The sequence below is a fragment of the Diceros bicornis genome, chromosome 23 (genome assembly GCF_020826845.1).
Source record: "Diceros bicornis minor isolate mBicDic1 chromosome 23, mDicBic1.mat.cur, whole genome shotgun sequence".
Classification (NCBI taxonomy): Eukaryota; Metazoa; Chordata; class Mammalia; order Perissodactyla; family Rhinocerotidae; genus Diceros; species Diceros bicornis.
In genome coordinates this window covers 5,257,025-5,283,245 of record NC_080762.1, presented here as the reverse complement: position 1 = coordinate 5,283,245, position 26,221 = coordinate 5,257,025, and the positions used below count along the sequence as shown (strand labels likewise).

The following is a 26,221-nucleotide window of genomic DNA, read 5'->3' as shown; positions in this document are numbered from 1 at the left end:
CCTAAGCCAAAATACATGGAAATAGAAACTCACTCGTTCTTTTTCAATAACCATTGGTTGAACGCCTTCCCTCTGTCAGGCACTAGGTGCTGGGGAAAGAGTGATGAACAGACACAGCAAAACTTCCTGCCCTGGTGCAGCTTGCATTCCAATGAGGAGGGCACAGACAACAGACATGATAAAGAAACAAAATGTTAGAGTGCAATGGTTACTAAGGAGAAAAAATAAAGCAGAGACGAGAGATATGAAATGTTTGGGGAGAGGATCAAAATTCAGAATAAAGTAGCCACAGATGACTAAAATAAGAAGGTGACTTTGAATTAAATATCTGAAGGAAGTGAGTAGCTAACCACGCGGATATGTGGGGGAAGAGCAATCCAGGTAGAGGATGCAGCAAGTGCAAAGGCCCTGAGGTGGGAGCACGCCTAGTGTGTTTGCAAAGTAGCACACGTCAATGTGATTGGAGCAGAGCAAGCAAAGCAGAGAAAAACAGGTGGAGATGCCAGAGAAGCTGCACAAGACTACACTGAAAAGGGCCCTCCAGGTCTCAGTAAGAATCTTAGCTTTGCCTTTGAGTGAGAAAGGAAAACACTGGAGGGTTTTGAGCCCAGCAACATGACCTGACAGGTTCTAACAGGTTCACTCCGGCTGCTCTGTTGAGAACAGAGGCAGAGGGCAAAGACAGAGTGAGGAGACGATTAGGAAGCAGCTGCAGTAACCTGGTGAGAGGAGATGGTGGTTTGGACCAAGGCCGTGGCCGTGAGCATGGAGAGCAGTGCTCAAGTTTGGATGTGTTCTGAAGATAGAGCAAGCAAGATCTGCAGATCCACTGAATGTGGGCTGCGAGAGAGTTATCAAGGGAAACAGCAAGGCTTTTGGTTTGAGCAGCTTGCTGGGTGGAGGTCTCGCTTTACTGAGAAGAGGAAGACGGCGGTTGGAGAAGGGCGAGTAGCAGGAGGAAGTTGGGGGTTCAGTGCTGAACTTGTGAGGTTGGAGTTATGCGCTGTGAGTGTGGCCTTTAGTGCCCAGCTGCCCCCGTTCAAGTCCGAGTTTGGCCACTCCCTAGTTCTGTGGCGTTGGATGCACTACCCCATCTCTTGGGGCTTCAGTTTTCTTATGTGGAAAAAATATCTATTTCCTGGGCTTTTATGAGGCTGGAATGAGGTAATATTTGTAATGTCCTTACAATAGCATCTTGTGCACAGTGTTTATCAAACAAGTAAACATGCAAGGGGAAGGTTAAGGGCATGTTAAGGGAATGTATAAGAAGCATTGTGAAGTTTTTTCAAGAATGCACATGTATTTAAGTCAATATAAAAAGATGCTCCCTCGAGGGTCACTATAGGCAGAGGGAAAGGAGGTGGGAGGTGGATAAAAGGGGGAAAACAGTAAGATGAAATGAAACAGATCGAGGTCATGTGTCACTAGGGAATGGACTGTGTTTTATTCACCGCTATAGCCCCAGGGCCTGGGAAATGTCCAGAACATGCACCAAGCTCAAAAATGACCCAAAGTTTGAATGAATGAACGAACAAATGAACTGTGAGTTCATTAGCTCATTCCTGTGCTCCTTGGGACCAATAAAAATTTAGGCACATACGCTTAGTCTGGTTCTGAATGCCAGAGATAAAGGAGAAAATTTTGTAGGCATCCAGATGGAAATTCCTTGATTGTGGTGATGGTGTCATGGGTGTTTGCATGTGTCCAAACTCATCAAATTGTACCCATTAAATATGTGCAGTTCTTTGCATATCAATTATACCTCAATAAAGCTGTTTAAAAAAATAAAAGATGGGGGCCGGACCCATGGCCACGTGGTTAAAGTTCAGCGCGCTCCGCTTCGGTGGCCCAGGTTTGCAGGTTCGGATCCTGGGCACAGACATAAGTCACTCACCAGCCATGCTGTGGCGGCATCCCACATACAAAGTAGAGGAAGATTGGCACAGATGTTAGCTCAGGGCCAACCTCCCTCAAGCAAAGGAAAAAAAGAGGAAGGTTGGCAACGGATGTTAGGGCAGGGCAAATCTTCCTCAGAAAAAATAAAAATAAAAAATAAAATAAATAAATAAATAAAAGAGGGGGGCCAGCACGGTGGCACAGTGGTTAAGTTCTGCATGCTCCACTTCGGCGGCCCAGGGTCGCAGGTCCTGATCCCGATCACAGACCTACACCACTCATCAAGCCATGCTGTGGCGGCATCCCACATACAAAATAGAGGAAATGGCACAGATGTTAGTTCAGGGCTAATCATCCTCAAGCAAAAAGAGGAAGCTTGGCAACAAGTGTTAGCTCAGGGCCAATCTTCCTCACCAAAAAATAAACGAATAAATAAGAGAGGAGAGAGTATCAGGCTAGCGTAGGGCTTCTCATCTATCATTTTGAAAGTCAAAAGGCAGTGGAAGGAGCTTAGAATCTATTAGTGAAATCCGATGGCGGTTCAACGACACTAAACTCAGCAGAAACAGTAATCATCCGAAGGCAACAGAAAGATAGCAAATATACATTTATGACCACCCTCTGAGAAACTCTAGGAAATACTCTATACAATATAAAAATTAAATCAAAACGAAAATTTTAAATAGCAAGAGATGAAGAATAAAAGCGACAATTGTGAGTAATATAAGATTTAGTTTAAACCAAAGAGGATTATGATATGACACAATGCAATGCTTGTTAAATAAGGATTTTTGAAATGAAAAAAATAAATTTCAAGAAAACACTTAATATTAACCTGGAATTTAAATTCTCAACCATCTCGGTAACCTCCAGATGTTACCAGGGTTGGTGAGCGGCTGGCAAAGTAAACTTCTTGACTGGATCTCAAGACGCATAGCTAATAATTTAATTTTGGAAAGTTTCTCTAGCAGCATTTTTTAAAAGTTAAAATGCTCAGATTGTCTGACCCAGCAAATGTTCAATGCAATAGTTTTTGTAACAGCAGCAAAGTAAAAAGTAAAATAGGCTGAACTTGTATCAGACATATATACGTCAGTAGATATATGTATTCAATAAGATGTTCAGTTGGATGAGGTGGTGCTTTTCATATAGAGACATAGAAAGAAGTCAATGATATCTTGTCAAGTAATGGAAAAAACATTTGGAGAGCATTTTAAAAGACCATATATAGGGACATACACACACATATATATGTTTGTATAAGCATGGAAAATAGGTACGGAATGGTATACTCCAAATTTTCAATATTTTTTACTCAGAGATGGTGAGATTAAAACTAAAAAAAAAAAAAATTAGACAACAATACAAAAGGGAAATAATACCAAATTTTAGGAATAATTTTTCCTGGGTGGTGAAATAATGGGGTTAAGTTTTACTTTCTTGTCTATAATTTCTACATATTTCAAATTTTATGCTATGAGAATGTCTCACTTTCATAACCAGGAAAAATGAATTCAATAAAATTAAACATATTGTCTATGAATTAAGTTTAAAATGAAACTTAAAAAACTATTGGTGAATAATTATTAATAAATTTATATTATTTGTGCTTCTTTTGCTTACATAATCCTTTACATGAGTTATTTATCCATTTTACCTTCACATTAAAATCACACATTGCTGAAGTTCTGAACTGAACCCATATCCTCTTTTTGTTCTACTGTACAAATTTGGAAACAAAATTAATTGTTAATAATTGATAAATAATTTTATTCCAAAAATATGTTTGCAGCTAAGTAATTTATCCAGTATTATTTATTCAAATACTAAAAGTATTTTGGAAAAGCATTTATTTTAGAAGAGGGAAAGAGACAAGGGGCAGGGGAAACAGGATTTCCATATGTTTAAGTCATGATTCTTGGAGTGGCACGTCGCCAGAAGCAAACTGTTTCCATCTTAAAGAAACAGGAAATGTGGCAAAATCCGTGTGTTTGCTTCTACATCAACACAGACCGATAGATAAGAGAGGAAAACAACCTCCAGTGGTATTATGGTCAATAGACCATACCTGAAAGTGTTTCTGCTATGTAGATGTGCGTAAGACAATATGTACCAGATTTAAATAACCATAACTAAAAGATTCTTATACTAATTGATCTAGTATATGGCACGTATACACACACACACACTAAAGTGTGAAGTCATTTGGAAGTGTGTCAGGATTGTTCCCACCAAATAATATTTGTGCATATAAGATTTTAGTTCTGTAGTTTAGTATATAGTAACATAAGATACATTTTCATTTCAAAACCTGTAAAAATCTCTATGAAGACTTTTTTTTTTTATCATGTTAAAACTAGCCACCGTACACAGCATGGAATTTCCTTCTTCATTTGCAAGAAAATGAGATAAAAAAACATCATGTTTCAACTTTTCAAATTTCCTGGCTTTCCATAGGTGAATTTTTAATAAAAGCAGAACATTTTAAAAAACGCATGTAAAGCAAGGTATTTAAAAATGTATAGCTATTTTTTTAGCTTCTTTTACTAAATAAAGCAGGTATTAAGTAACTAAACTACAGACACTGTGCTAATCTTCCCATTAATTAATCCTAAATTTTAATGTATGAGTAAGGACCAAAACACTGATAAGTCTTACTCTCTTCAGCATTCTCCCTGTAAAAATGGCTTAGACCTCCGGGCTGGTCTCTACAATTTGGTGTGGCTGCTCTGGGTGCTCAGACCTACCTTGTCAGGGAAGAGGGAGCAGAGCCAGGGGACGAGGGGACAGAGAAACACTGCCTTTGGGGAGGCTGAGTGGATCCACCGCTGCACAGCTGCCTGCTGGCCAGCACCACTGCTGCTCTGCGACAGGCCGCAGTTAATGTCAACAGAATGACGCAAATATTAAAAACTGAGAAAGATAAGCTGATAACAAATCTTTCTGAAACAAGGTAACAGTATATATGTCAAGAACTACAACCGGGAGGTGCTTTTATTCTAAACCAGCATCAGGAAGCTAGCAGAGAGCAAGCTAAATAGAGAAGGTAAATATGACCATTACTTTAAAATATGCTCAGGCCTGGGCCACCTGTAGCCATAGTCATGGGTGTTAACAGCACATAAATGAAAACGCATGTCCATTAAAACTGCCTTAATTGTTGACTGATCTGAAGGAAAAGTACTCCTGTATGAGACATCTGTACAAAGGAAATAACCAGCACCAAAAATCAGTTCAATTTCAAAACAGATGACTTGTACTGCCAAAGGAGTATTTGTAAAAATTAGAATGTACTTAAACCCAATTGCATCTTATAGTTAGAAAATAATTTAAAGCAGTGTCTTTCAAACTTTGTTTTAACCACGATAGAAAGAAATGTACTTTATATTATGACTCAGTACACATGTAGGTATGCATCCATAACTGAAGCACATGTTTTCATTAAAAAATACCGTGACCTCATTCAATTCACTCTGATATTTTCTATTTTATTCTATTTCTTTTTTTAAAATTACTGGGATTTACATCCCAGTAGTTACTAATCATAATTAGAAAAACACTGCTTTAGAGGTTATATGATCATACATATTTATCCCATCAATCTTTTAGTTCCTATATATAAAACTTCCAAAATGCCCCTCTTCTTACACATGGAGCCAGGCCTTCAGTACAGCTGAGGGAATAGCTGAACAAGCACAGTTTCTCATCAATTTCTGTCTGTTATTCTGCCACAGGAAATCATGGGATCATTAGGGTAGATTCCTCACTCTTTCCAATTTCTCACTCTCCTAGCCTCTGCACCTTTGTCTTTGCTTCACCAAGAGTGGAAGGTGCTTCCCTGTCCTTTGAACTTGAGCTTTGCCGTTTGACTCGTTTTGGGCAAGCAAATGTAGACAGAAATCAATGTGTGCCAGTTCCAAGCCTAGCACTTAGGAGGACCCACGAATGCCCTCTGTGCCATCCCCAGGAGGAGGATGTGCCCCAGCAAAGCCCACCATCCGAGGAGGATGAGAGACATGTTGCACAGACTAGGGCAGGAAGACACGAAGCCTATGGCACATCCACCCTAGCTGACCCCACAGATTCATGAGCGTGAGCTGCTATTATTTTAAGCTACCGAGTTTTGGGGTGATTTGTCACACTGCATTTTCATGGTAATAATTAACTCAGTCAATAATTAACTCATGGCAATAATTTCATGTAATTAACTCAGTCAGTTGCATTTCTAACAGAAGCCACTGAGATCTATTACCCCATTCTCCTGGCTCGGGATCATCAGAGAACCGATACCATATGATGGGCCACCTGTGACCTGAATAGCCATTAACAAAAGCTGTAATAGCAAAAACAAAACAAGCATAAAATGAAAATTACCCTTTTCTAAGTGAAGTTAACCTTTTAATAAGTGACTAGAACTCCTGCTTCAGAAATTTCTAGATATTAAAGGTTGGTTCAAGAAATAATACCCAAGTTCACTTCTTGTACATAGAAAATATTATTTATCTTTCTGAAAATGAGTTCTATGTTTGCCTGAATCATACATATACCTGTCGTTTTGTGAATGAGTTTACTTTGCAAGCAAGTACAGCGCCTCACATATTGGAGTTTATTAAGATCTAGGAAATCAGAGCTCTTATCTGCTTTGTTCATTACTGTCTCCCGTGGCTTAAAATAGTGCCAGGCAAATCATAGATGCTCAATACATATTTGCTGATTAAATAATGTTGAATTACTGATTAAATTTACTATTTTTTAAAGCTTTTAAAATCAAAGTATTACATTAATAAGGAATTCTCATAGTTCCACTTCCTTTAATTACAAAACTGTACTGCAAGTCAATCTTCTTTTCATTTTGTGTCGCATTCTTTCTTTTAACTTGAAATTTTACTTAACTGACAATTATGGGTGCTAGGTTTGTGGAATAAAAGATAATTATGATTCTTCCCTCCAGCAATAGATACCTAACGGTGAGACAGACATGCAAACAGATACTCACAGCACAATAAAGAGAGAGCTAAATAAAACATAAAGGTTCTATTATGGGAGCACATAAAAGAGATCTTGAAACTGTATGTGGTAGCCAGGAAAGGCTTCACGAAGGAGGTAGTGTATAAGCCGAATCTGGAAAGATCTCAAAGGACTTCACAAAAAGGCTAAATTTAGAATAGGGAAACACACACAAAAACCTTTTATTTAGTTAATTTCATAGTGGACAATTTAAATCCTTTAATCAGTAACAATACGTTTTAAATTTTTATTATCTTATTCCAGCGTCTTTCTTAGCAACAGAAGTGTCTTGAATGTGTGCTTTAGGAGTTCAAAGTAAAGTTTCTTTCTCCTTTTTGTTAAACACACACTTAAAAAGCATAGAAGCTAGCAAATGTCTTTTTTTTTTTTTGCCATTCTGTTTTGGGTTGTTTTAATTGAAATATATTTGACATATAACATTGTGTAAATTTAAGGTGTACAACATGTCAAATTGATACATTTATATATTGTAACGTGATTGCTATTGTAATGATAATTGTCCTAATCCCCACCATCCAAGCCTGAAGCTAACGATTTGCTTTATCCTTGTTGTCTCATTTGCCAAGAACAAAATCTCAGTATCTTGATTTGTATTTGAAACAACTTAGTATCATTTTTGTAAATGGCATGTTTCTGTGGATATGTTGATGAGGTTTTCGAAACACATTTTTAAAAATTATTTCTTCTATGTGTGAATAATACTAAGTGAGCTCTTATTATGAATGGAATTACGCTAAGTGCTTAAGTAATATTTTTACTTAATCCTCACAACAACCAAATGAAGTAGATATCATTATTCCCACTTTACAGATAGTGATGAGTTTGGGAGAGTTTAAGTGGCTTTTCCGATGTCATATTACTAGCAAATGTCAAAGCCAGAAATCAAGCCAAATCTGTGCTCTCAAGAAGATTCCGCACTGTCCCCAGAGCAAGTTTGTAATATCTGTAACAGTTCATTATTGAAGAAGATATCACAATCTCACATAATCACTTAGATAAGAGAAGAAAATTTTTAATGAAACGGACTGAGCAAAGGGAGGAAGGAGGAGGTAGAGAGAATTATTCTCAGAAATGTGATTGTTTTCTCTCCATCCACATTTTCTTAGCTATGAAAAAAGATCTTTAAGAGAGGTGAGTCTCCTCACTGACATAGGCTGGAGCAGTGGTTCTCCATGGGAGTGGAGGGGAGCACTGGCCCCCAGGGACAGTTTTGATTGTCACAGCTGGGAGTGGGGGCGGGGAGGGTGCTATGGCATGTGGTGGGTAGACACCAGGGATGCTGCAATGCTCAGGACAGCCCTCAACAATCACCAGGCCCCAAATGGCAGTGGCACCAAGGTTGAGAAACCTTGGGTTAAAATGATGCTCTCAGTCACTATGAGTGTTAAGACTCTCTCGACTAATAATTGGGGGAAAAAAACAACTCAAACTGCGTTCTTCAAGGAAAACCAGGACATCAAGGAGAAGAGAGACTGCCTGAAATAATGGGCAGAGGACAGGACTGGAAACAAAAGGACGATTATTCACTTCCCAGTTCTATTGAAAACTCTCTACATAGGCATATTGCCAAACTTCCGTGAGCATCAGCCTCTTGATCATAAAATGAAGGATTGGTCTTTCTTCAGTTCCACCGTGGAATAGTTCTTAGTGAAGGCACCCTCCGTGTCCCTAGACATACGTGCAGGCTGCCCGTTGATTCGAGGTTTGAGTGGGACACTCCTGTAGACATTGTGAGCCCCATGAAGACAGAGACCGCATATGCTTCATTCACCGCTGTGTCTTCAAAATCAGACTCATAGCACGTGCTCCATAACTGCTGGTCGATCGATCGACTGAGATTTCTAGCAGATTAGCTGAATGTTCACGTCCATAGCACAAGAGAAGTCAGAGCTTGTGACATTGATTTGGAAGGCATCAGCTTGGTGGTAATAGTTGAAGCTGTCTGTGTAGAGGATTTTTAAAAATCCCCCAAGACAGAAAGAAAGAGGGAAGAAGATGAAACTGTGAGGAATGTCAATATGTAAGTAAAGGATGCTTCTAGGTGTTGGGGAGAAAAAAAATAGACCAACACAGCCAAGGGGAAAAAAAGAATTTTAAGATGAAGTCCCGGCATAAAATGCTACAAAATGACAGAGTAAGGACCTGGACTGAGGATAAGGTCACAGGTTAAAGAAGGTGTCATCAGTGATTTTGGAGCAAGGTCAGTGCAGTGTCGTGGGCCACGGGAAGGGGCTCAGAGGAAAACTAGATTCATATGCTTGGAAGATAGTGTATAGTGAGACAATAGAGGTAGCCAGGTCAATCAATTTTTTGAAACATGTGATAGTGAAAGGAAGGTGAGAAATGGAATATTAATTTGAAAGGAAGGGAAGTGGAAGGGCAAATATAGATTAAAAGTAAGAGATTTAATTTTCCTTTTTGAAAATAATGGAAAAGACTCTCTCCCCACCCTTTTCTTAGAGCATTTACTTTAGAAAACTTGTAAACTTTCTCGTCTGTGAAATGCATGTAAATCTTTTTAAAAGCTAAATAAACCTCTTACCAGCATTATGACCAGGAATGTCTTGCTTAAGGCCCTAGGAACTGTCTCTCTGAAATGTAATCATTAAGGAAGACAATGCCCCCATCTCCCAGTTTCTACAGGATGGTAGGGGCCTGACCTCAGTGGACACCTGGCTCACAAAGTGCAAAACTACTTCTTATCATGAAGAGAAGTTTAGTTTTCCATTGGTTAAAGCCAATTAGCTAACATTGATGGTCACCCCAACTGCCAAGTGAATTTAGGGTCAGTGCTCTGACTTTAGGATAAGTTATTGTTTATCCTGAGAACATGTGTATATAATAGTCAAAGTACTCCAGAGAAACAGGACCAACGGGATGCGTGTATATATAGAAAGAGATTTATTACAAGGAATTGTCTCACGTGATTATGGAGGCTGACAGGTCTCAGGATATGCAGGGTGAGCCTGCAAGTTGGAGACCCAGGAGACCCAAGGGTGCAGTTCCAGCCCAAAGGGAGAAAAAAGTCAACATTCTAGTTCAGAAACAGTCAGGCAGGAGGAATTCTCTCGTACTTGGGGGAGGATCAGCCTTTTTGTTCCATTCAGGCCCTCGATGGATTGAATGAGGCCCACCCACATTAGAGAGGGCAATCTATTGCTTTACTCAGTCTGTTGATTTCAATGTTGATCTCATCTAAAAGTATCTTCATGAAACACCCAGAATGATATTTGACCAAACATCTGGGCCCCCGCGGTCTTGTCAAGTTGACACATAAAATTAGCTGTGACAATGTATGGAATGGATAGAATCTGCTTGGCTATATAAAAGGATGAGATTTCTTTCTGTCTTTGCCATCTCTTGTCGGATTGCCTGTGATGTGCATCATATCCTAGTTCAATGCTTATTCAATATAAAATGTTTTCCTTCTCTTTTACCTTTGTGGAGCATTTTTTTAGGTTGAAAGGAGATTTTGTTTTTAATTATATTTCCCCAACAGAAGCATTTGTTAGTTTGATTAGAATAAATATGGAAGGAGTTGTCAGTCACCAGGAGAGGCCAGAGGGAAAGAAAGAGTGACCATCAAAAGAGAGGTATTAGATGGGGCATGGGCTCAGGGCGATGGAGTGTGATGGGATCAGAAATATGGGAGGTAACAAGCCTTAAAAAGAAGAACTCTTCCCTTTCTTTCTCTTCCTCCTCTACCCAACTGTTTTAGTTTTCTAGGGCCACCAGAACAACACCACAGATGGGGCGTCTTAAACAACAGAAATTTATTTTCTCACAGTTCTGGAGGCTGGAAGTCCAAGATCATGGTGTTGGCAGGTTTGGTTTCTCCTGAGGTCTCTCTCCTTGGCTTGCAGACGGCTGCCTTGGTCCTCACATGGTCTTACACATCCTTGGTATCTCTTTGTGTGTCCAAATTTCCTCTTCTTATAAGGCCACTGGTCAGATTGCATTAAGGCCCACCCTAACTATCTCATTTTAGTTTAATCCCTTTTTTTAAGGCCCCTATCTCCAAATGTAGTCACATTCTGAGATACTGGGGGTTAGAACTTCAACATATGAATGGGGTGGGGAGCAATTCAGCCCTTACCACCAAAGTATCTAATTCTACTCACCCTTCAAAACCCAATCCACACACTACTTTCCCTCATAATCAAAATCAATTCTGCTCATCCTTTCACTTCCTTAGTGCTTTATCTTTTCTATATACTGCTTTGTAATACAGTTATTCATTTATGTTTGTTAGGAATTTTTATATATCAAAGGCTGTGTTAAAAACATTTTCTTGCGTATACATACAAACAATATTGACTGAATGAATGGTTGTGTGAGTGGAACTGATATTTGTTGATGCTAATGTTACTTGGACCTTGGAATTTTTATCTCTTTCAATGCTCACTGTCTTTGCTCAAAATATTACCTCTCATCAGATGACATATCTGCGCCTTAGAATTGTTATCTGTAAAGTGAATAGATTGACATAGATAATCCCTAGATCTCTTATCTCTAGCATTCTACCCATCCATCTATTCATTTATTCATCCATCCATTCAGTAATTATGAAGGAAGTATCCTCCACTCCTATGTGACAGACACAGTGCTGAGTGTTTTTAATATAATGAACAAGACCGAGCTCCTACCCTCCAGGTAAGAAGAGTTTACATCCTAATCTGGAACTACCATCCACCTAAATTGGTTTGTCCTGCTCCTCTTATAACCGAAGGCTCATTTTGCAAAGCCATGCTTCAGTGAGTCTTTTCAGATTATCTCCCTCCTAGCTCAGCTGTGGTCAACCCTCTTGAGTTTTTCCCCCAGGCTAGGTATTCTGCAGTCCTCCACCCACTGCACCTCACATCAATACAATTTATTACAGATTAACAGTTTGAGAGAATCACACAAGATGCTTGAATATCCCATAAACCTAATATATCTCCCTAGGCCACCTTGCCCAACCATGATGGGCAAATGAACCTGAAATCACCCCTTTAGGGTAGCTTCTTTGGATTAAGGCATTCTCTCTGGAAATTTTCTTTGTAAGGCAGGTATCACATTGCCTGTTGTACTTTATTATAAGAGATTGGGACTGTATCCTTTACTTTACACTTCCCACAGTGCCTTCAATGTAAAGCAATGAACGAAGCAGAAGTTCTCAGAGGACTACACCCACTAACATTGACAGACACTTAGCATAAGTTAGCTCATGAGAACAGAGCTTCTGGGTCACAGAGTATTAAGATGGAAAGAAGGAGGAAGGATAAATTGGGGGCCACTTCCAGTATGAGGGGATCAGAGCATCGAAGCACATATATTTTAAATGCTCTGAACTGTAAAAAAGGTACTGGAAGCAGATGCATCAAGGCAGAATGTAGTTGGCATAAATACTGACTATTTCCAGTGTAGTGAGAGAAGACAAGTACTACAACCAGCCAGCACCATAAATGAATCGAGTCCTTAGAAATGATGATAAATCGTGAAATGCATAAGCAAGGAGTCAAGTGTCTGCTTTTGTATTCACAGAGGTTTTCTTTATCATATAGATGAGGGGTCAGCAAATTGTTTCTGTAAAGGGCTAGATAGCAAATATCTTAAGCTTTGAGGACCATAGATCTGTGGCAACTACTCAACTCTGCCATCGTGCCATGAAAGCAGAAGCAGATAAAACATAAATGAATGGATGTGCCTGTGTCCAAAAAAACCTTATTTACAAAAAAAAGTTCACTGATCCTTGATATACACTATAGAAGAAATGTTATTATACTTCATACCATCAATCAAAGCAAGAAGATGGGAATTCAAAGCCATTTTATTGGTAAGAGCCCTCTCTCCATTCTGCTAAAAATACAGAAGATAACTAGGGTAGAAATGTAATTTGCAATAGAAAAAAAAATAGTTAATTGTGGCAAAAATAAGGAAAAAGATGCCAGTCTTTACCATTGTATTTGTGTTTTAAATTTGGGCTTTGCTGTTTTCTACTGACATAAAAAGAAAGCAATGTTATCACAGCAGGAAACTATATATATATAAATCTCTTTGTAAGCTTACCATGAACATGATTGGTTATGACTTAGAAACTGTTCCAGAAATGTCTTAGACTTAGGAGGACCTTCTGATATGGGGGGGCTTCCCCTTTCCTAATCATCTCTCAATTTTTTTATGGTAAAGCTAACAAAGATTTTGTCTAATGTCTTTCCACCTTTCCTTTTTCTGAGATGCCCTCCACGTCTTTCCATTTTAGAGCCCATCTTTTCAGGAATAGAGTGAATGGTTGTCAACGGTGCCAAGAGTTCAACAGCAAAATGAGCATGACCATGCCCAGAGATATTTGCCACTAAAAGGACTTAAGCAAACCAGGTCTTCACTACATACAGGAATGTCTCAACTTGTGGAATTTGGGGCAGGTGGGAGAGAGGTCTTGGCATAAAGGACGTGGCTTCAAGTCTCTGAAATCACAGCATAGCCCTGGCATTGTCTAGGACCGTGCCTTTCCTGACATGGGACGCCTGTATGGTCAGTTGGGCAGCGGCATTCTTACTGTGGAGAAAGCTGATACCACCAACGGTCACCGCCTCCTGAAAAGTATTCCACAAGAAGAGAAATCCTCTTTAATCTAACTTTTAAATGATCTTTAGCAAGCAGCCTCTATGTGTTATTTGAGTTTCCCAAGTAAGCTTATTATCATGAAGTTGCTGCTGTTTCGGAACGAGTATCCAGCTGGCTTAGCAATAAGCGATCAATCCCTTACGGAGCGCCTCCTGTATGCCGGACCCTGTACCGTGCTGCCGCATTCAATTACAGAGGCTGATGCTCAAGGCAATCAGGGAATTTGGTCTCACAACAGCAGTGGCAAAGCCAAGAATCAAAGGCAGGCCTAGCTCCAAAGTTCCCTCTCTGTGCTGCCATTTTATTTCTCCCATTAAGTGAACTAGACTCACTCTGATTTATAATTGTCTTTGGCGAGTTTAGTTCAAGTGGCTCGATTTCCCAGAGCCTGACCCCTTCTGGAGAATTGAGAGAACTGCAGTGTGGAGAACCGGACAGGGAGGAGACCCCCCCAAAAAAGGCAACTTTGTACAATTTATCCACTTCTTGACTACAGTAGCAGAGAGTATATAAGTACAGAACATGACAACAATGCCTTATACTAGCCTTGAAAAAGACATGTAGCCCTCCACGGGCTTGGAATCCACCAGCTACTGAGTCAGTTGACTGTATAGAAAACTTCACGCAGATCCTGAGTTAGAGCTGAATATTATTTGGGAGGCACTTAACATCTAAATATCGTAGCATATCTGGAGCATTTATATCTAAAGGGCCTAGCACAGCCCCTGGCACTTAGAAACTCAGCAAATAATAGTTATGGAAGCTAATAATAATATGCAAACTAAAAAGCAAAGTGGTACTTCAAAAACTGTGTTCAGTTTAGAGCCTCAAGGACAGACCAAATGTTAACAGGTCTCATAAATCTCCTAAAACTCCTTTCAGAAAATACATTAACTGATAAATAAAATCATCCCGATGCCACCAACTCTGAATGTTTTTATGAACATCACAGGGAGGGGCCTGAGAGGATGGCCTGCACATCTATTCTTTGGCCACCTCAAATAGAAGAATGGAACATAACGAGGCATTCAGCTCATACATTTCACAAAGGGTATTTTCTCTTTCTGAACCGACTGTAAGACACTACACCTTAAATGTTAATTTCCTATTGAATTTTACTTCTGACCCAGATATTATATACACATGGACCATTAGAGGGCAGCCTTCTGCAAATTTTTGTAGGACGTCGGGTTTTACACTGGTTCCCTTCTCCCTCCTTCCAAGGGCTCCAGAATGGAGGGACCCAGTATGAAGTAACTTCACCCTCTCATCTTTTTTTTTTTTTTCCCATGGTGGCGGGAGGAGGTGAGTGGGGGGGGGGAGAGATCAACTAGGGCAACAATTTATAATAGTGGGTTTCCCACGGTGTGCCACACAACACCTTCTCTTGCATCTTAGGAACTTTTGAAGACAGAACCTGAACATACCGCTCATATGGGCACAGCCTAAGCTTGGTTACTGTCAATAATAATAAAAAGAAATAGTAAGGAAGAAGGGGAGGAGAAAGAGAGGTGCATGAGGAAGAGAAGGAAACATGGGAGGAGGAGGAAGGGGAGAAGGAGGAAGAGAAGAAGAAAGAGAGGGGAGGAGGAACAACTTTTACTGGACCTGTACCAGTCACTGAGCTAAGGGCATTACATGAAATCTCTGGTTTATTCCCAAAATAAATAATAGATACTATTTTTATCGTTGCTTTACAAAAAAAGGAGCTGAGAATTAGATAAGTTACTTAGGGGCAGCAGTGAAATTTGACTCCAGATTGGTCTGACTCCAGAGTTCTAGCTCCTAATGACTACCAAGAATTTGGAGAATAAAAGTTCAAATGAAGGGTTTCCCTTCTTTACAGCTGATTTCTCCTGCAGACCCTCCAAAAAGCTGGAAAGGGAAAACTGAGATAGCTACAGTAACGAGAATTTTACTTAACATCCATCTATGGATCGGCGGGAAGGGGAATCTTATTAATTACAAGTTACGCGGAGGAGATCATAACATACTAATAGTGATTTCAAAATAGTATTTGTAATTGTCTTTATCACTAAAATTATTATAGTACGTTTTTATCAGCGGTATCTGAAGATAACATATATTTATGTCAGTTAAAATTAAATTATACATATACATGCATAGCGAATATTTTCAAGCTCTCAGATTTTATTTTCTAGCTACAATGATTTTATAATCCAATCTATAACAACAAGTCTCCTAGAACTAGGTACACATGATGGCAGTCTTTTCAATTAATTTTTACTCATATTGTGACAGCAAATAAACCCTCAGTTAATTGTCTTTGATACAGCAAGATGAAACTTTATCATAAACAGGAAGAAAAAAATCAGCTGGTTCACAATCAATTTTGGTTAAATCAACATCACAATCTATTAAAACAGCATTTTGTGATACTAATATTTTCATAACTCAATTCAAAGTTTATCCAATCAACATGCCTACAAAGCATATTGCCCAAACATTAACTATTTATCAGATAATCTACTACCATACTGACAGGTGGGTCTTATTTGCTTTGGCAGAAATTCAAAGTTTCTAGAGGGTACTGATGGCTAAATAGCTCTTAACAGTGATAAGAGCTTGTGCTGTATTTCCGTGGCTGGAGCACCACATGAAACTGATTTCAAAATAGAAAGATTAAAAGATCTCACTCTTTTGTTGACACGTTTTCATTGATCTTTCTAAACTTACCTCCCAAGTCTAAAAATTTCCCAAGCTTTATGTTGACAGTCTTCTCCCAATGTCTCAAGGAAAAGTTTTCACATCAACATACATGATCAACTAAGGTCAGTCTTTGTTCCAGGATGTATACATGTTTTAATATTAATTTTGTACTTTCACCTTAGCCCTGACCCTGCATTCTATCAGTCTGTGGCCGTTAGAACTACAAGATTGACTATGAGGAATGCGGCATATCTCTCCTGTAAAGATAAGGACGCAACTGAAATCTGGCTTTAATAATCATTGAGCAACAAATTAGTGTCCAGCACTTCAAGCAAACAGGATTAGCACTGAGTCCCTCAGGAAGCCACAGTCAAGCACGGCTCTGAAAGAAAACACTAGTAACCTAGAATGCTAGAGAAAGCATTGGACATGAAGTTAAAAGATTCCAGTTTGAGAATCTGATACACATAAGTTAGGAGATTCTAACATGACCCATCACTCTCTAAGGTAAAATGAAGAAAAAAATGTGCCTACTTTTAAAATATAAGAAAAATGTATGTTAAAATGTTTTGTAAACTATAAAGCACTATATACGAAACACCAATGATGCCTTTACATACTCTGGGCAAGAAGATGCAGGTAAAGTTGCCTTCAGATCATGGAAAGGGCAGGGAAAATTTGAAGGAACTGGAGGTAGTGGCTTGCAAATGGCAAGTACATGGGGCTAACAACAAAGTCATGGGGACATCAAAGTAACGGGGCAGGAGGCAAGGAGCATAATGTTACTAGAGGGTGGAGAATAAAGGAATGATAAATAGCAGCCCTGTGACTCATGGAAGACATTATCCATTTAATGAGTGATTTCTATATGATAACGTGGAAGATGAATATGAGATATATGCCTTTGAAAACTTAAATTCAGTGATAGACATTACCAGTGCTATCCAATATTTATGCATCTCTTCCCTTTCTTAGACATATGGGTGAATTACACTTCTCACCCATTTAAATTTGGCACGGCCATATGACTTGCTTTGGCCAATAAAATAGTGGAAAGGACACGTATCACTCTGGATAAAATTTCTCAATATTCTTTTCTCATGTTCCAGAAATTATGGGAGCACAGGATGATAAATAGATGACACAGATTTAAAAAGCCTGGGCTTCAGAGCTATGACATAGAGGCTACTTGCCCTGGAGTAGAATCTGAATGAGCAAAAAATAAACTTCTGTTTAATTAAGCCATGAGATTTTTCGTATTCTTTGTTACTGCACCATAACCTAGCCTATCCCGACTAATACACATTCTAAAGTGAGAGTGTAGCACAGTGAAAGATTATATCCATTTGAGGCAAAAGGAGCTGGATGTTTCATCCCAGCTTAGTCACTTATTATTGGTGGACTTTGAGCTTATTACTTAGCCTCTCTAAGCCTCAATGCTATCCTTTTAAAATGAAGGTAATAACGCTTGCTTGATAGGGTTGTTTTGTGTGTGAGAAAATGCCTGGAGTTTGGTAATGTTAATTAAGCAAAGAGGCCATTAGACTGAGGGAGGTCTAATACCTTAGCAGCCTGTGTGAGCAAACCGAAACCTAAGCCTGTAAATGCCTTAAGGCTAAGGAATCAAAACCTAAAGACAACCATCACAAACAGCCAACCAGGCTTTCCCAAATAAAGCAACTGCTTAAGCTATTGCCAATCAATAATTTCCTGCTTTGCTGCTGTGTCTTCTCTATAAAAGTCTTGCCCCTAACTCCTGTAGGTGGAGCTCTCCTAACCACTTCTGGTTTGGTGTTGCCCCATTCAAACTGATTTTTGCTCAAATAAACTCTTAAAACTTTTAATATACCTCAGTTTATCTTTTAACAATTCACACTTGAAAAAAACGCTTGAGTGACATCAGCATCATGGCGGAGTGATATTCCCCCACTGAACTCACCCCCTCTAAGACACAAGAAAAAGGACATTCACATTCCAACAGAAGCTATTCACACAACAGAGGGGACGTCTGAGGCACCCAGGCAGCTGTACACCTGAGGACTGAGGTGCTGGAATCTCCAGAGTAAGTGGAAGGAGGTAAGAGGAGCTCCCTTCCTTCCCCAAGGCCTGCCACCCAGAGACTGAGACCATGCGGCTCTCGGAGGAGGGGGAGGGGTGGCTCACCACGTGAAAAAGACGCTCTCCAAGACCCCTCACAGCCCAAAGGGATCCCCCTATGGAGGGAGTGGAACTGTTGCGAGGGTAGTTTCAACAAGCTAGCCCCCCAGGAGAGCAGAGAGTGGCAGCGAGGCGAGAAACCTCTGAGATCGGGGAGGCGAAATGAAGCGCCCCTCTCTCACCTGGCCTGCCCGACTGGCGCTTCAGCACAGCGGTGCTTCAGCTCAGCCCCGTCCCCAACGCAGTGGCTCCCAGGCGCACGGGCCCAACCAGCAGTGGGGCGAGCCTGCACCCCTGCACTAGAGGCAGCTGCAGTTTAGTCCCCACCACGCCACAGTCCCAGCTGCTCCAGCTGGACCAAGCCACGGCCCCAGCTTCCCCAGCTCCACCGTGCCACGGCCCCAGCTCTTTCTGCTGGAACATGCCCCTCCCCCCACCTCCTGCGGGTTCACCGCCCCTCCTCCCCCCAGCTCCAGCTGCTTCAACTTCGCCTGTGCGCAGGCTTCAGCTGACTTGGTGCCAGTGACTTCGGCCCACCACACTCCAATGCCAGCTTCTTTGGCCCAGTGGTGCCCCAGTTCTAACTTCTTTGGCCCAGTGCACTCCAGTTCCAGCTTCTTTGGCCCAGCGGAACTTCAGCTGCAGCTGTTTCAACCCACCTGCACCCGAGCACCTGCTGCTTCGGCCTAGCTGTGCTCCAGCCCCAGCTGTTTCCATGCTTCCCCCCTGCAGCCTCCACTCAGCCACACTGCAGATCAGCCAGGGGCCAACAAGAGTGCCCACGGATTGAGGCGGGCCAGAATACACAGCCCTTGACCCCCACCCAGTGGCAGCAAGAGGAAACTGTGACCATATATTTTCACTATGAGGAAAGGTAAGCCAACACCGACAGGCACCATGCAAAAATATATTAAATCTCCAGACCAAAAGGAAAATGACAAGCACCCAGAAGTCAACCCAGAAAGCACAGAAATGTATAACCTTAATAACAGAGAATTCAAAATAGCCATCATAAAAAAGCTTAATGAAATACAAGAAAACACAAACAGACAATTCAGTGAAATCAGGAGTTTCTTCACAAAAGAGACTGAAACTATAAAGAAAAACCAATCAGAAATCTTAGAGATGAAAAGCACAATAGAGAAGATAAAGACAAATCTGGAAGCCTTAAGCATCAGAACTGACAATATAGAGGAAAGAATTAGCAATATTGAAGACAGCAATGCAGAAATGCTCCAGATGGAGGAGGAAAGAGAACTAAGACTACAAAGAAATGAAGAAACTCTCTGAGAACTATCGGATTCTATTAGGAAATCCAACATAAGGATTATAGGTATTCCAGAGGCAGAAGAGAGAGAAAAAGGAGCAGAGAACTTGTTCAAAGAAATAATATCTGAGAACTTCCCAAACCTGGGGAAGGAGCTGGAAATATCAGTGAATGAAATCAATAGATCTCCTAAATATATCAACATGAAAAGACCCTCTCCAAAGCATATAGTAGTAAAGCTGGCAAAAGTCAACGACAAAGAAAAAATATTAAGGGCAGCTAGACAAAAAAAAATAACATACAAAGGATTTCCTATCAGGTTCTCAGCCGATTTCTCGACAGAAACTTTACAGGCTAGGAGAGAGTGGAATGATATATTCAAAATTCTGAAGGACAAAACCTTTCAGCCAAGAATACTCTATCCAGCAAAAATATCCTTCAGATATGAGAGAGAAATAATAACTATCCCAGATAAACAAAAGCTAAGGGAATTCATTGCCACAAGACCCCCACTACAAGAAGTGCTCAAGAAGGCCCTCATCCCTGAGGAAAAAAAGAGAAAGGGGATTCAAAGTTTTGAGTGAGGAAAATAAGTTGACAAAACCAGAAAAATTGCAGTCCTCTATCAAAATAGATTAGCAAATACTTAATTATAAAACTAAAGTTCAAGGGAAGGTAAACACCAAACATAAATATAACGTCATCATGTTAAACACGAACTCACAACACAAGAAGGAATAAGATGTGACAATAATAACATAGAAGGGGAAGAGGAAAGGGATCAAATCGATTTAGTCTAAGGCAATAAGAGGCCATCAAAAAATGGACTATCACTTCCATGAGATGTTTTGTACAAACCTCATGGTAACCACTAACCAAATAATCAGAACAGAATCACACATGATAAAGAAAGAGAAAACTAAGAGAACCCCCATACAGAACTACCAAACTGCATTGGTAGTCTGAAACACATGGGATGAGAAACAAAAGAAATGCAAAAGAACTGGAAAAAGAGTGATAAATAACAACAACAAGCCCTCATATATCAATAATTACCCTAAATGTGAATGGACTGAACTCTCCAATCAAAAGACACAGAGTGGTGGGATGGATTAAAAAACAAGACCCAACAATATGCTGCCTCCAGGAAACACATCTCAGCTCTAAAGACAAACACAGGCTCAGAGTGAAAGGATGGAAGACAATACTCTAAGCTAATGGCAAACAAAAGAAAGCAGGTATTGCCATACTTATATCAGACAAAATTGACTTCAAGATAGAACAGGTAATGAGAGACAAAGAGGGACAATATATAATGATAAAAGGGACACTCCACCAAGAAGACATATCACTTTTAAATATATATGCACCCGATACAGGAGCACCAAGGTACATAAAGCAACAATTAACAAACCTAAAAGGAGATATTAAAAACAACACAGTAATAGTAGGGGATCTTAACACCCCACTCTCATCAATGGACAGATCATCCAGACAGAAAATAAATAAGGAAATAATGGACCTAAGTGAAAAACTAGATGAGATGGACTTAATAGACATATACAGAGCACTCCGTCCAAACACAGCAGATTACACATTCTTCTCAAGCATGCATGGAACATTCTCAAGAATAGACCATATGTTGGGAAACAAGGCATGCTTATATAAATTTAAGAAGATTGAAATCATAACAAGCATCTTTTCAGACCATAATGCCATGAAGTTAGAAATCAACTACAAGGAAAAAACCAGGAAAGCGACAGAGCTGTGGAGACTCAACAACATGCTACTAAACCACCAATGGATCATTGATTAAATTAAAGGAGAAATCAAAGCATATCTGGAGACAAATGAAAATGAAAATACACCATATGAACTCATATGGGATGCAAGAAAGGTGGTCCTGAGAGGGAAACTCATAGCAATACAGGCCCACCTTAATAAATAAGAACAAGCTCAAATAAGCAACCTCAAACTACGCCTAACAGAATTAGAAAAAGAAAAACAAACAAAGCCTAAAGTCAGCAAAAGGAGGGAAATAATAAAAATCAGAGCAGAAATAAATGAAATTGATATTAAAAAAACAGTAGAAAGGATCAATGAAACAAAGAGCTGGTTCTTTGAGAAGATAAACAAAATTGACAAACCCTTAGCCAGACTCACCAAGAAAAAAAGAGAGAAGGCTCAAATAAATAAAATTAGAACTGAAAAAGGAGAAATTACAACAGATACTACAGAAATACAAAAGATTATAAGAGAATACTATGAAAAACTATATGCTAACAAATTGGACAAGCTAGAAGAAGTGGATAAATTCCTAGACTCATACCACCTCCCAAAACTGAATCAAGAAGAAATAGAGAACCTGAATAGACCAATCATAAGAGATTGAAACAGTAATCAAAAACCTCCCAAAAAGTAAAAGTCCAGGACCAGATGGCTTCTGTGGAGAATTTTCCCAAACATTCAAAGAAGACTTAATACCTATCCTTCTCAAACTATTCCAAAAAATAGAGGAAGATGGAACACTCTCCAACACATTCCATGGGGCCAACATCACCCTGATACAAAAGCCAGGCAAAGGCAATATGAAGAAGGAAAACTACAGACCAATATCCCTGATGAACATAGATGCAAAAATCCTCAACAAAATATTGGCAAATCTAATACAGCAATACATTAAAAAGATCATACACCATGATCGGGTGGGATTTATACCACGGACACAGAGATGGTTCAACATCCACAAATCAATCAATGTGATACACCACATTAACAAAACAAGGAATAAAAACCATATGAGCATCTCAATAGATGCAGAGAAGGCTTTTTTTTTTTCATAATTTTATTTATTTATTTATTTTTCCCCCAAAGCCCCAGTAGATAGTTGTATGTCATAGCTGCACATCCTTCTAGCTGCTGTATGTGGGACACGGCCTCAGCATGGCCGGAGAAGAGGCGCGTCGGTGCGCGCCCGGGATCCGTACCCGGGCCGCCAGCAGTGGAGCGCGCGCACTTAACCGCTAAGCCACGGAGGCCGGCCCCAGAGAAGGCTTTTGACAAGATCCAACATCCATTTAGGATAATAACTCTCAACAAAATGGGTACAGAAGGAAAGTACCTTAACATAATAAATGCCATATATGACAAACCCACAGCGAATATCATACTCAATGGGGAACAACTGAAAGCCATCCCTCTGAAAACAGGGACAAGACAAGGGTGCCCACTCTTGCCACTCTTATTCAACACAGTACTGGAGGTTCTGGCCAGAGCAATTAGGCAAGAAAAAGGAATAAACTTAATCCAAATAGGCAATGAAGAAGTGAACCTCTCGCTGTTTGCAGATGACATTATCTTATATATAGAAAACCCTAAAGAATCCATTGGAAAACTATCAGAAATAATCAACAACTACAGCCAAGTAGCAGGGTACAAAATCAACTTACAGAAATCAGTTGCATTTCTATATACCGACGACTAACTAACAGAAACAGAACTCAAGAAGACAATCCCATTTACGATTGCAACCAAAAGAATAAAATATCTAGGAGTAAATTTAAACAAGGAAGTGAAAGGCCTATACAATGAAAACTATAAGACATTACTCAGTGAAATCAATGATGACATAAAGAAATGGAGAAAGATCCCATGCAGTTGGATTGGAAGAATAAACATAGTTAAAATGTCCATACTACCTAAAGCAATCTACAGATTCAATGCAATCACAATCAGAATCCCAAGGATGTTCTTCACAGAAATAGAACAAAGAATACTAGCATTCATATGGGGCAACAAAAGACCCTGTATAGCTAAAGCAATCCTGAAAAAGAAGAACAAGCCTGGAGGTATCACAATCCCTGAGTTCAAAACATACTACAAAGCGATAGTAATTAAAACAGCATGGTACTAGTACAAAAACAGACACACAGATCAATGGAACAGAATTGAAAGTCCGGAAATAAAACCTCATATCTATGGGCAGCTAATCTTTGACAAAGGAGCTAAGGACATTCAGTGGAGAAAGGAAAGTCTCTTCAATAAATGGTGCTGGGAGAACCGGACAGCAACTTGCAAAAGAATGAAAGTAGACCACCTTCTTTCACCATACACAAAAATTAACTCAAAATGAATCAAAGATCTGAAGGTGAGACCTGAAACTATAAAACTTCTAGAAGAAAATATAGGTAGTACACTACTCGCTATCAGCCATAAAGGGATCTTCTTGAATTCCATGTCTACTCAGACAAGGGAAACAAAAGAAAAAATAAACAAGTGGGATTTTATCAGATTAAAGAGCTTCTACAAGGCAAATGAAACCAGGATCAAAATGAATAGGGAACCCACCAGCTGGGAAAAAACTATTTGCAAACCATATATCTGACATGGGATTAATCTCCATAATATATAAAGAACTCACACAACTGAATAACAAAACAACAAACAACCCAATCAAAAAATGGGCAGAGGAAATGAACAGACACTTCTCCAAAGAAGCTATACAGATGGCCAATAGGCACATGAAAAGATGCTCAACATCACTAGTCATCAGAGAAATGCAAATCGAAACCACGCTAGGATATCACCTTACACCCGTTAGAATGGCTATAATCACCAAGACAAAAAGCAACAAATGCTGGAGAGGCTGTGGAGTAATGGGAACATTAATCCACTGCTGTTGGGAATGCAAACTGGTGCAGCCTCTATGGAAAACAGTATGGAGATTTCTCAAAAAATTAAAAATAGAAATACCTTATGATCCAGCTATCCCACTACTAGGTATCTACCCAACAAACCTGAAATCAACAATCCAAAGAGGCTTATGCACCGCTGTGTTCATCGCAGCATTATTCACTATAGCCAAGACATCGAAGCAACTCAAGTGTCCCTCGATTGATGAATGGATAAAGAAAATGTGGTATATATATGCCATGGAATACTACTCAGCCATAAAAAAAGACAAAATCATCCCATTTGCAACAACATGGATGGACGTGGAGGGTATTATGTTAAGTGAAATAAGCCAGAAAGAGAAAGACAAACAGTGCGTGATTGCACTCATATGTGGAAGATAAACCAACACACGGACGGATAGAACTGTTTGGTGGTTACCAGGGGCTAGGGGGGTGGAGGGTGGGCACAAGGGGTGGAGGGATGCAATTATATGGTGACTGATAAACAAAAATGTACAACAAAAATTTCACAATAAAAAAAAAGAAGAAAAATGCTTATTACTATTATTAACTCAGCAATAATAAAACACAATTGAAATATCTTTAAAATAAACACAATGTCTCTTGGTGCCGCTAGACATGAATGGCCAAATACACTGAACACGGTGCTGAGCAGCTGTCAAGTGCTGGAAAATAGCGACCATTCTTTGAGGATGTGAGGGGTGGGGCATTCCCTGGCTCCTGGAAACAAGGGTGAGGGGACCATGGAATTTACCAGGGCATTTTTGCATTTTACAATCATTTAATTTTTTCCTCTCTTTTTTGCAATTTTGAATATTTTCTGAGACCCGGGGTTCAAGGCAAGTGGGAGCATCCTTTCTACGGTGAGCAGGCCACAGACTCTTTGAACCCTCTCCAAGGACTGACTATATTTGGAATTTGGAAGTTCTGTTTTGTTTGTTTTTAATTCTTTTAATTTTTATACAAATTTTTAAAGAGATCTAAGGAACTTTTGCCCTGTCTTCTCCACCAACTTGAAAGTGAACACCTTTAGCAAAGGAAGGAGGAAAAGACCATAGCAACATTTTGAGAGGTTTAGGAATTTTTATGAAAAAATCGAGATGGAGAAAATGTCCCCACCTGCTTTCTTTCTCTGTTAGAGAACCCACTGAAGCTCTTCTACCCACTGAAGCTCTCCTATCGCCACGAAGATGCATTTAGTAAGGAATAAAGAAAAAGACAAACAGTTGGATGAAGAGAGTCACTGTCCATTTGTTCCCCAGTCAGAGTTCTAGGGTCCCACCTTATGGAAAAAAACCCTTCCCTGTGACAGTTAGAATATATGAACTGTGTCATCACGACCATAGCCTCTACATTTCCGAGCTGTAGCCAGCTGCTCAGCTGGCCCTTCTGTCCTGGTCCTGGCACCATCTTGTCTCAGAACTGCATGCAGAATCCCATCACTCCAGGTCAGCTGTTGTCAGCAAACCACCAGACGTGGAGTCCCACTGATCCTGACAACATTCAGATCCCATGGAGTATGAGACAGATTAGAGAGATCTTGCTCTTTCCAGCATCCGTGCCCAGGAAATGTTTGACTCTAGTAAACCCAAGTTCTCCACGGTTGAACTGAAGCCACAGCCAATGATTAGGAAAGCTCACAACGTCTTTACACCTGGCCATTGAAATTTAGTAAGTACTGAGCTATGAGTAGAAAGAACAATACAGCAGCCAAGTTCTCCTGAGATGTCCAGAGGCTGAAGGACAATAAGACTGTTAAGCAGGAGAACTCAGCCCTCCAAGTACCAGCCAGGCACATTTCCCTGTAGAATGAATTTTTTTGTGTGTGTGAGGAAGATTAGCCCTAAGCTAACATCTATTGCCAATCGTCCTCTCTTTTGCTGAGGAAGATTAGCTGAGCTAA

The 26,221-nt window shown here is 39.9% G+C and overlaps 1 pseudogene; it reads left to right on the top strand.

The window, feature by feature from the left end:
- Window positions 1-732: 732 nt before the first annotated feature.
- LOC131420306 (hepatic leukemia factor-like) lies at window positions 733-26,126 on the top strand (annotated as a pseudogene).
- The last annotated feature ends 95 nt before the right edge of the window (window positions 26,127-26,221 follow it).